Raw genomic sequence first — 11,035 nt, 5'->3', positions numbered from 1 at the left:
TTAAAATTGCACATAGTGTGAGAATAATTGCAATTAATGTTGTTTCACCTTTGATTTTGTTTGTAAATATTTTGTAAATAGCATTTATATATTTTATAGCAATATAAATATATAGGTTCTCGTTGCATCGTAGTAATATTGCTTGGATGAGTAGCAGTGTAACAACTACACAAATCATACATAATCTTTGTTTTTCCAATTTCATGTTCACTCTGAATGGAAACAAAGGAAAATAATATTGAAGAAGGGAAATGTTTTTTTGAAAATTTATTTTTTAACAGGGAAAAAAATGTTTTGTGATGTTGCAACCACTGTGATGTGCAATTTGTGATGTTGCAACCACTGCAGTTTGGTTCAAAAGAATAAAAGGTCGGTGATTGAAAAATGAACAAAGTGAGGATATATATATATTGTTACGGATTCCATCAAGTCCGTAAATTCACTGGGTTCGCTTGTATTGGGTGTATGGTGTGAAAACAGCAGACCGCAATAACAAACGACGTTTATTTAACACGAAGGCACTAATACAAAGACGACAATATACTAGGGATGACGAATATTTTCAGAGCGGTTATTACGTAACCAATATCAAAAAGTCACAAATACAAGTGATCAATACTTTTCAAAGAGGGGTGTGATTCAAATCCTTGATACGATCTTACTGATGATATTTCGATTACAGGTTTTGGATCACGGTAGAAAGTACAATCGATACGATATCACTGAAATTTGCCGGAGCGGTGACTTTACTGTCAAGTAACAATCGATACGATCTGTCCAATGGAAGCTCTCGAAAGAAATCTGTGATTGGATTGAAAAGTGAACGGACCGGTTATTGGAATTATCGTATCGTATCATTGAATTGCATATCACTAAAATTTATCGGAGCGGTGATTTCACCGGAAAGTGCGAGGCTTCACTGGAAAGTGCGAAGTCACCGCTCCACTTTACGGGAGTGACCGATATTCGTATTTGATGATGCGCTATTCCATACAGATCATTTTAAATTGCTCGTGACATGATTGACTTTGATTACATGCACTCTGTTTACTGCTGGCACCATCTTTTGGTAGAATATAGGACTAAAGTAAACATTTTAAAGAAATGACATATATTTTTAACTCATCTTTTCCAGAAAATGCTTCACTCTAGTAAATAAATTAAATAAATAGTTTTGAGAAAAAAAATAAAATTTAAGAAGTAAGCTGAAACAGATAAATTAATTCAATCACACGTTAGTTAAATTAGTAAATTAAGTATTAATTACAATGAATAAATTTTATATTTAATATTAAGTAATAATTTTTAATTAATAATATGATTGAAATAACAGATATTTGGAACGCATATTTAAAAATAACAATAGCAATATTATTTGTTATTAAAAAAATCGTGGATTATGCATCTCTACAATATACAGCCGAGACTAACACAGGGCAGCAAACAGTAGCCCACGAGTAGTGTTGTGTTGCGGCTTATCCCACTTGGTCGACAGTGACATCAAACCAGGTCCATGAACCCGAACGCCTTCAAACAATGTAGCACAGCTTCGCAGTGTGCTCATTGTCTCCTAATCGACGAGTCAGGATAAAAGGGCTTAAAATGCAGCTCCAAGAGGTCAAGGACCCAGAGGTACCAAAGGCTGAAGTCTGACTTTGTCTCATGCCTGCATTGCATTTAGCTGAGCATAATGGAATGGCCTTCACGATTTGGGTGACCCTACCAGGAGAATACTCTCCCGACGTATTTCGCCCAGGAGCACTCCCCCGCCAGAATGAGGCAGCAATGCAGAACTTTAGGGGAGATACGAGTAGTAATCAACCATAGCACACAAAGCGGCCAGACAGAATTCCGAGGAGAGGGTATCTTCGGAGCTTTGCTGTAAACTGCTGAAATTCTTTACTATCTCCTCGCTTTAGCTGTATACAGCTGCCGACTCACTACTACACGACTGGCTACTCCTCACAGGACTCAATGCTGCTTCCACAATAAACACAAGGACTCGGCACAGCTCAGTTCAGCACACGCTTGAGCTCCATACAACGCTGACTATTCTGCCGTTGCTTCATTATCCTCCCGACGACTCATTTCACGACTCTAACTCCGACGATTCTTCCAACTTGAGAGTGTCGGCCTTTTATAGTTCCCGGGTGGCGGGCCGAGAAGATTCGAGACCAATCGGACTTTTCTTGGTTTCTGTTGGACAGATCGCTAAAATTCTGGAATATATATTTCTGAAAATTAGAAGGCAGGTTTGAAAACATAGAAGACGCTTTGGATTTTTTAATTCTCTTTAACATCCATCCCTGCAAGGCAAAATTATTTACAAGCAGAGATGCGGACAAGGCAAGTCCGCCACAGCGGGGCACAAAAACAGAAGTAAGGAAGGGAAATAAACAAATGATCACTAGTCTTATATAACATGAGATTTCTAGCCACGTGTCAATTGAATACTCGTGTTCACCTTGGCAAGGGCAACTGATGGCGCAGTCATTTTTACACAGCTTCAGTTGAATTAAAAGTGGAATGAGATCAAGAAATAAGAGAATATTTTAGAATGACTTTGACATGGTCTGAATTTGGTCTGAAAAATTTAGGAAATTAGTTAGGATTAAATTCAGTTTTAAAATATCATTACATATATATATAATGGAATTAAAGTACAAAATATGTTGTTTTCTTGAAAAATAAAAACAGTGTCAGACATTTTTTTTTTAATTTTGTTATTATCACCTATATAAGTAAATTTTTGGGATAAAGAGCGTGAAGAAAATTAGTTTTTATACATAGTAATCATTGGTTCGCAATTTTGTTGGCGACTGAAATATCGTTTGCAATTTTTTGTTCACTTTTTTAATCTAAATATTTCGTCAAAAATTTTAAGTATTGCTTAGAATCTTCTAACCTTGTAGAAATACTGTTTTGGTTTTCTCGTAACGATACATGCTTATGAGTTGTAGTGTAATATGCTTGATGTATTAATCGATGGTTAATTATTGATGTATGTTTGATAATTAATTATTAATATATGTTTGATGATTGTCTATGAATCCTTTTTTCTTTATCTCTTACTGTACAATGATTTATTTTAGCACTATATTTCTCATTTATTGAATACTAGCGGCTAAAGCTCAACACGGTTGTGGATTGGATGGGCGAATCTATTTTATTCGTGGGTAAGTCCGGTTATCATACGCAACCGTGTTGCTGCTTTCTTCCGCAGCTATGTTGTTGGATAAGCGTTAAAGCATAATCGAGGGTTGAAGGAATCTTACTGCATTGAAAAGGCAGATTGGTTTTTTTTTTAAAGATTGAGTTTTTTATTGTTTCGTTTTAAAGCCTATTTATTTGGATCGACACATCTGTGTTTTCTTAATTTTTTTTTTATGAATAATAGAATTCAAGTTATGTAATTTTTTATAGAAATACTGCATCCGAAAACGAAACTGAGTATTTTCCATCACTTTATCAAATAAACGCTACTCAAAATTATAAATTAATTTACAATTTGATCTACCGGCTCATTTTTATCTGTATCAGAATATTTTAGTGAATGTTTCAAACACAATTTTAAAATAAAAAATTAATTAAAATTTAAGTAGTGAGTTAAATTTTATATTACTAATAATTTACTACGATTGAATGAAAATTTATATTGCAAGTACATTACCTACTGATTAAATACCATTTAAAGGCGCTCTTTCTGCGATTTATATGTTATTTATAGATATTCTAATTGTGGATTAAATTTCTTTTGAGGTTACGAGTAATTTACGAAGATTTTTTCCCCCTTACCTTTGAAGAAGTATATATTTATATATATATTGTTGCAGGACTAGGACTCAAACCATTTAACTCAGTCGCTTTTTAAAAAAATTTATTCAATCATTAAAAACTGCCATTAAGATGTTATTTTTTTAAAATATCATATGGGTTTTCATACAAGAATTATGTTATTCATTGATTTTTCATGTTTTAAGGAATTACTCAATACTTTCCCCTTTTAAGTATATTTTGATAGTAATTAACGACGGAAGGGCCAAAAATCTCCAAATGTAACACCAAAGTGCATCAACCTATAAGCGATAAATTACGAGAAGAAAACAAGCATTTGTATGTGCTGTTTATACAAAAAAAAAAAAAAAATCGTATTATCGCCAACGAATCGCCAATCTTTCTCTGTTAATTCATAAGTATCACATTTTTTGTTATTGTAATGAAACTCAAGGCTTTTTGTATTGTTTATTCAAATATCTATTCTCTTGTTTTCATTCAATTACTTAAATCTATGTCAACATGTTTTTTTTATTATTATTATTTTGCACTCCTTTAATTGAAATTAAATTAAATTAATAACTTGGCAGTCCTTGTAAATTTATAAAAATTTCAAATAAAAAAGTAGAAATACTTTATTTATATGTAAATAAAAAAGAAAAAATACACACATTTATACAGAAATATACATCTTCCAAAATTTCTATTAAAGTCTCTCAAGGACTAATATTTTTAATATAATTTAAAATAACATTGAACTTAAATACAATAATTAGTTTAAAAAATTGTTATTGATGATTTTGTTTTGATTTTTTTCTTCTTTACTATAAATTTTCTTTGTTTGGTAATATGTTTGTTTGGTGGAGCTTTGGATACTTTTGACATTTCCTTTTCTTTATGAGAACTACTAGTCGAAGCAGTGTCCACCTGAAAACTTGCTTTTATGGCTTTGATTTTTTCTTCCACATTTGGAAGAGGATGTAATGTGCCCCATTCTAATATTGTTGACTGCAGTTCTTTTAAACGTTGAATCATTCGGTTTTTCCTAATATTTAGGTCTTCAGTGATTTGAAGAGTTGTAACTATTGCATTTTTTTCACAAACTTGCTTTTCTTTTTTTTTCCATCGATATATATAATTAAATTGTCTTCAATGTTATCTACATTTTGTTGTGAGTTATCATTCGTTTCTAATTTTTGACAAATATAATGAATATGTTTGCAAATTAAAAATTTTATTGAATAATCAATGCAGGTGCAAGACATAGAGTGTATGCACACATTGCATTGGTCACATGACATTGGGCAGCATTCTGTAGCATTAATTTTTTCTACATTTTAAGTAAAAATTGATTCTCCAATTGTTTTCGTAATAATAAATGTATTTTCATTTAATTGAATAGAACTATAAATATCTTTCATTTCTATGCTGCTGGCGTGTCTCTTTCGATTTGAAATCATTTTATGTGTCAGCTTGCCTCTTTCTATTGATATAACTCTTGCCAGGAGTTTCTTAGTGATGGTATTCGTAATAACTGCGATTGATTTATCTAATTTTTTCATTACAATTCCTCCACTTTCTTCATACTTTATCTGGCAGTGCCACCTTTCTAATTTCATGTTTGTATTTATTCCTAATCCTTTTCTATAGCAGTAGGCTCACTTTTCTGGTCTTTTTTTGTAGGTTGTTTCGAAGTACTGAACAAAAGAACTTTCTTCTTCTTTAAAAGTTTGAAACTTAAAAAAAAAAGAAGAAGAGAGAAAAAAAAAAAAAAAGACAGAAATTTAAGGGCAATTCTGAAAAAGCCAAACTATGGAAATGGTGTTCCTGCATTGTAAGATACAGCAGAAATATGATTTTTTTTTATAACAGAGTTCAAAAGCCACTGCTTACCACTGTACATCAAGTATCTGCAATCTGTTTCTCAATAAATACCATCAATGTTTCATATATTTGATTATATATTATTATATATATTATTTGTTATTATTAAAAATCAAATTTAAATAATTAAAACTTACCTTTGATTAGTAATTTTAAGAACTGCAAAGCATCAAGTAATTTTACTTTCATTCTTACATTTTAGTAACTGTAAAAATAGTTTTCATATAATTATTAATAATGAGAGCATTAAGTGTGGATGAATTTCAGTAGAAGAAAATAAATATTATTTATAAAGTATGAAGTAGTGTTTTAAAAATTTCAACTAATAATAAACCAATCTAAAGTCTTTATTTTTTAAAAATTTTTTAACAATATTTCAAATGTGTTTAAAGATCATAAATTTATTAAAATTATAAATAAATCAAAATTTTATTTCAATTCTTAACCCTTCATTGGCTGCAAATGGCCTATCAGGTGTACAGCTTTTAAATTCAATTCAGGTCCAGATCTGAAATCTTTAAAATGTTTTTTAACATAAAATGTGCTCTTATTAATGAAATGTGCATTGTGAAGATCACAAATAACAGCACACACAAAAAAAAAATCACTGGATTTTCTTTTGTTCATCGAACTGATCAGAAGATTGAAAATAGAATAAAAAGAAAAAATATTTCCTTACGAGGAAAATACATATAAACTATGCACCATTTGCTAAGTGCTGTGTAACAAGGGAGGCACCAAATATTCATGCCTCAAGCAAAATGAACTTTAGATCAGACTTTGGTTAAAAGTATATGTCAATATATAGTACAGAGTATGGAAGCTCTAAAACTTTTAAGGATTTGTAACACTAAAACAACTTAAAAAACATGAATAATACAAATATTTATTATAATGAAATTTGCTGCAATTAAATATATCTGTAGCTAGACAGATACAAATATGTCTCTTACCACATGCAAATAAACTTTAAATCTAACCTTGTTATTATCTAAATAATAAAATAAAAAGTGTCTAAAATCACACATGTAATGCATTTGAAGCAATAAAATATGAAATATTAGTTATTACTTGTCGCACATTGTGCTGGCATATTAAATCACATTTATAAACATTAAGGCGCCCAGTTGATTTGTGTGTTTTCTGAACACGGCTGACTGTTTCTGATTTTTGTTCATATTCTTTAATAAATTCCTAAAATATGTGTTACAGAAATTCAAGCAATAAGTATTCAAAAGAGATATATAAACTATTTATACATTTATAAATCTTGATATTAAGTTAATAACTAAACAGAATTCAATTCTCTGTTTTCTGAAAATTCCAGTTTGCTGAAAAAGAACTTCCTAAAAGTTTAGAGCTCAAAGAAAAGTCAGAAATCTCTGGGCAATCCTTAAAAAATGAAACCATTGGGAATGTTGTTTCTTCATTGCATGATAAGTCAGAAATATTGCGATTTTTATCCATACCAGAGTTGAAATATTCGAGGAGCAGCTGGTGCTCACCACTTTACAACATTTATCTGCTATCTGTTTCTTGATACATACCATCAACGTTTAATATTTTAGAAAACGAAATAATTTTTTTATTGCCAAAAGTAAGAATTTTATATTTAAATTTAAAAAAAATAAACAAAAGAAATAGTTTGATTTTTAATTCATTTATTTTGAATCTCTCTTGATTCAATATGTCTCCTCTTGTGATATTTTATATGCATATTCAGTGTGAATTGAAATGATTTCTATACCATTTAATTTCATCCAAAATATCTTAATAAATATAATGCATTTGCAGATAGACATCTAATGGTAATAATTTTAATATAAAATTAAAAAATAGATCTCTTCTTGCACATGCATATTCAATAATAATTTTAATGATTTCTATATCGTTTAATGTCATCGAAATATCTTAATAAATATAGTATATCTGCATATAGATATTTTATGGTAGCTTATAAAAGCTTGAGTTTCAAGTCTTATTTTTAATTCTTCACGCTAATTCTTTATTTATAATATCGGAAATACGGAAAACAGCCAAATTTTTATCAATCCCAATTACTTTATACTTATATTTCTCTGGAAGATTTATTTTCTCCATTTTGAAAAAGAGCAGACGAAAAAGTAAACATAAACCAAACTAAACAACACGTATTGGTTGCAGAAAATGCAGCGCAGAAAATTCTGTGAGAAAGAAATCTACCAATTAGAGCACAATTTGCGAACTCCTACAGTTTTGTAAACAAAAACTAGTCTCTTCCTCTTAAATCTTGTCCCTATGAAAAAAATTCGTCTTTCAATGGACTCGTCCGTCTCATACACAGCGTGTTGTGATTTAGCCGCTAGTTTATTGAATATCTGTTTTAAACAGCTGTGAGCTTGTTATTGGTTGTTGTTTCAAAATAAAATGATGATGTGGAATGTTGTATATTCTTATTTGTTGTCATTTCATACAATACATGATTCTAATTTTGCGTAAATTATTAGATCTGCTATTTGAAATTCTATAATCTACATATTTTAACTATTACAAATAACAATTTTTTGTATCTTATAAATGACAGAAACACTTTAAATTAACCCCTTCTCTTAACATCTTTTTAATCAGCAAAAAAAAAAAAATAATAATAATAATAATAATAATAATTTCATCGCATATTTTTTATCATACGAAATCTACTCTTTCTCAACTCTTTTTCTACTACTCTATTTCTACTCTTTTTCAACGTAACTATTCTCACTTATCCAGTTGCCACAAAAATTATTGGGCAAAATGTCTGTTTTTCCAGTCCATCATCCAAAGAGAAAGTTCAACAAAACTTTATAAACTTCCATTCAAAGCAGAAATTTTCTTTCTTTTTGAGCTTCAGGCAGAAGAAAAACGTGATTAAACAAATCATGGGATGCCCGAGTTTTCTCTTGATAATAATCGCAATATATACGAATCGGGGAATCGATTAAAACAGTGTCGATTGTTATAAACGTCTTTTAGTTTTTTTTGCCCCAGTTGTATAATTTATAAGGACTGCGCAATTATCTACTTGTATTTGTTGTTATAGAACTAATTTGTGCTAAGGAGTAACAGCTCAACAACCTCTTTCCCCAAGAATCACATTTTGACACTGGAATTATTAAGTGATCTCAGTCGCATTCCTTTCTCACCGTGCATTTATGCTTTTTCTGTTACTAATAAAAATTATAAATACATTCGTAACACAAAATAATTTTAAACTATTTCAAACTACATGATCTGCTTGTCTTAATTATTCATCATTTACTAAAAACTAAATCACCAACTTCTAAAATTAAAATTTTTTTGGTAGCAGAAAGATTTATATGTAAGCATATAATTCTATAAAGCAGAAGGTAGGTTTGAAGACATAGAAGAGGCATTTTACATTTTTAAATTCATTTTAATCCATCCCGGGAAAGCAATTTATTTACAAGCAAGCGCGGACAGAACACGTCCACAACAGGGCGGAACAAAAAGCAGAAGTAAGGATGAGACGAAACAAATGATCACTAGTCTTATATAACATGGGATTTCCAGCCACGTGTCGATTCAATACACGTGGTGACCTTTTCAAGAGCAACTGATGGCGCAGCCATTTTTACATAGCTTCAATTGAATTAAAAGTGGAATAGGATCAGAAAATAAGAGAATATTTTAGAATGACTTTGACATGGGCTGAATTAGGCAAAAATTTAGGAAATTAATTTGGATTAAATTAGATATTAAAATATCATTACATATATATATATATATATATATATATATAGAAATGTTAGAAAGGGAAAATATATAATTTTGAGATGTTTAAAAATCAAAATTATTTATATTAATCTGAAATCTATCAGCAGTATCGACAGGATTTGTTGTGGCCGACTGCTATCTTGATCACTGTCCATCCTTGCATTGACCGATTTGTCAAACTGACGTTCTCTTCGAGGTAATTGGCCACAAAGTGAAAAAGTACTGTCCTTCTTTCTTATCTACAAACTCTCAAATAGTTGGTAAAAAACTGACAATTTTTGACACCATGTCCTTCAAAGTTTTAAGCTTACCTGGTACCAACAATACTGTACTTAAGTCATTATTTATAATTTTCAGGTTTTTTCTTAACTCCGAGATTTCAATACATTCCTTTAAATAGTGGTAAACAGTACCGATTCCTCCACAAATGCTTTTATTTTCCCGCATTCCTACAAATCTTTGGAGATATGCAGGAAATCGCCCATGTTCTGATATAATTTGAATTATCAATGGATGGTATCTTTTTCTTTTTATTTCTGGATTAGGAATAAAATCGAAAGTTACTCTTCCGTTTTTGGACATATGCCATCTGTCAAACCATTGCAGCTTTATTTCTTCTCTTAATTCCCATTTAAAGACACCATTTGATTTGGAGACAACCATATCAACAAAAATGAGATTGACTGTCGGTCTTTTCCTTACTTTCAGAAATACGTAAACACGATAACCCCAAAATGCAATGATTTGAATATATCAAATTTGCTATGTGATTTGGTGGCTAGAAATGTAATTTTATTGCAAATGGCTCGGTAAAACGCTTTTAAGATCTAAATTTGATTTTCCAATACTTTTAACAGTATGCCAGGGATCAATTGCCAAATAACTTGCCAAGGATCACTCGATCGATTCAGTAAAAATGATAACTTTACACAAACGGTTAATATTTCGTAGCTATTGTAGCCATTGCCATGCAAGGCATTTTCTGGGATTATAGTACTTTTAGTGGAGATATGCGAGTAAGTTTTAGGGAGACCATTCTTGCTAGTTTCCAAGAAATGTGACAGGCAAAAAGAACAGAATTCTATAGTAGTCCCCATCATACTCTTGTAGTTCGGAAACTTCGTTCATGACACTTAAAACGTTTTGTTCTTCCATTCATTCCGATTAGATTTTTGAATGAATGATTCTTCAGCGCTTTCATTTATTCTAAGTTCTTATTTTCGGCGATTTCGATTTATAATCTTAACTGCTCGACTTTCCAATTCAAAAAGGAACAAAAAGAAAAATAGCGTTGTCTCAGATTTTCCCTATTCAAGTATATAAACATTCTGAACATGAGACCTGTTGTCATATGCCGATTTAAAATTTCGGCTTGAGCGTTTACGTAAGCGCTTTGTATCGAGAAAGATTGGTATTGTTGTTTCTTATGGCACTTGTCATAGACAAGCCCGCTGATAAAATTCAGTGATTTTAAGCCGAAAATTAGTCTCTTGTTTTTCAGTAGCTCCCTCTAGGGCCGCTACTCATGAGCCATAACCCTTTTTGATAGGGAGGACTTCATTCATACATTTCATTCACAGATCGTAATTTAGACCTGAATCACCTCTGATCGTTCTCTGATCCT

This window comes from Argiope bruennichi, chromosome 6, assembly GCF_947563725.1.
Source record: "Argiope bruennichi chromosome 6, qqArgBrue1.1, whole genome shotgun sequence".
Taxonomy (NCBI): domain Eukaryota; kingdom Metazoa; phylum Arthropoda; class Arachnida; order Araneae; family Araneidae; genus Argiope; species Argiope bruennichi.
Note: the sequence above shows the minus strand (reverse complement) of the source record.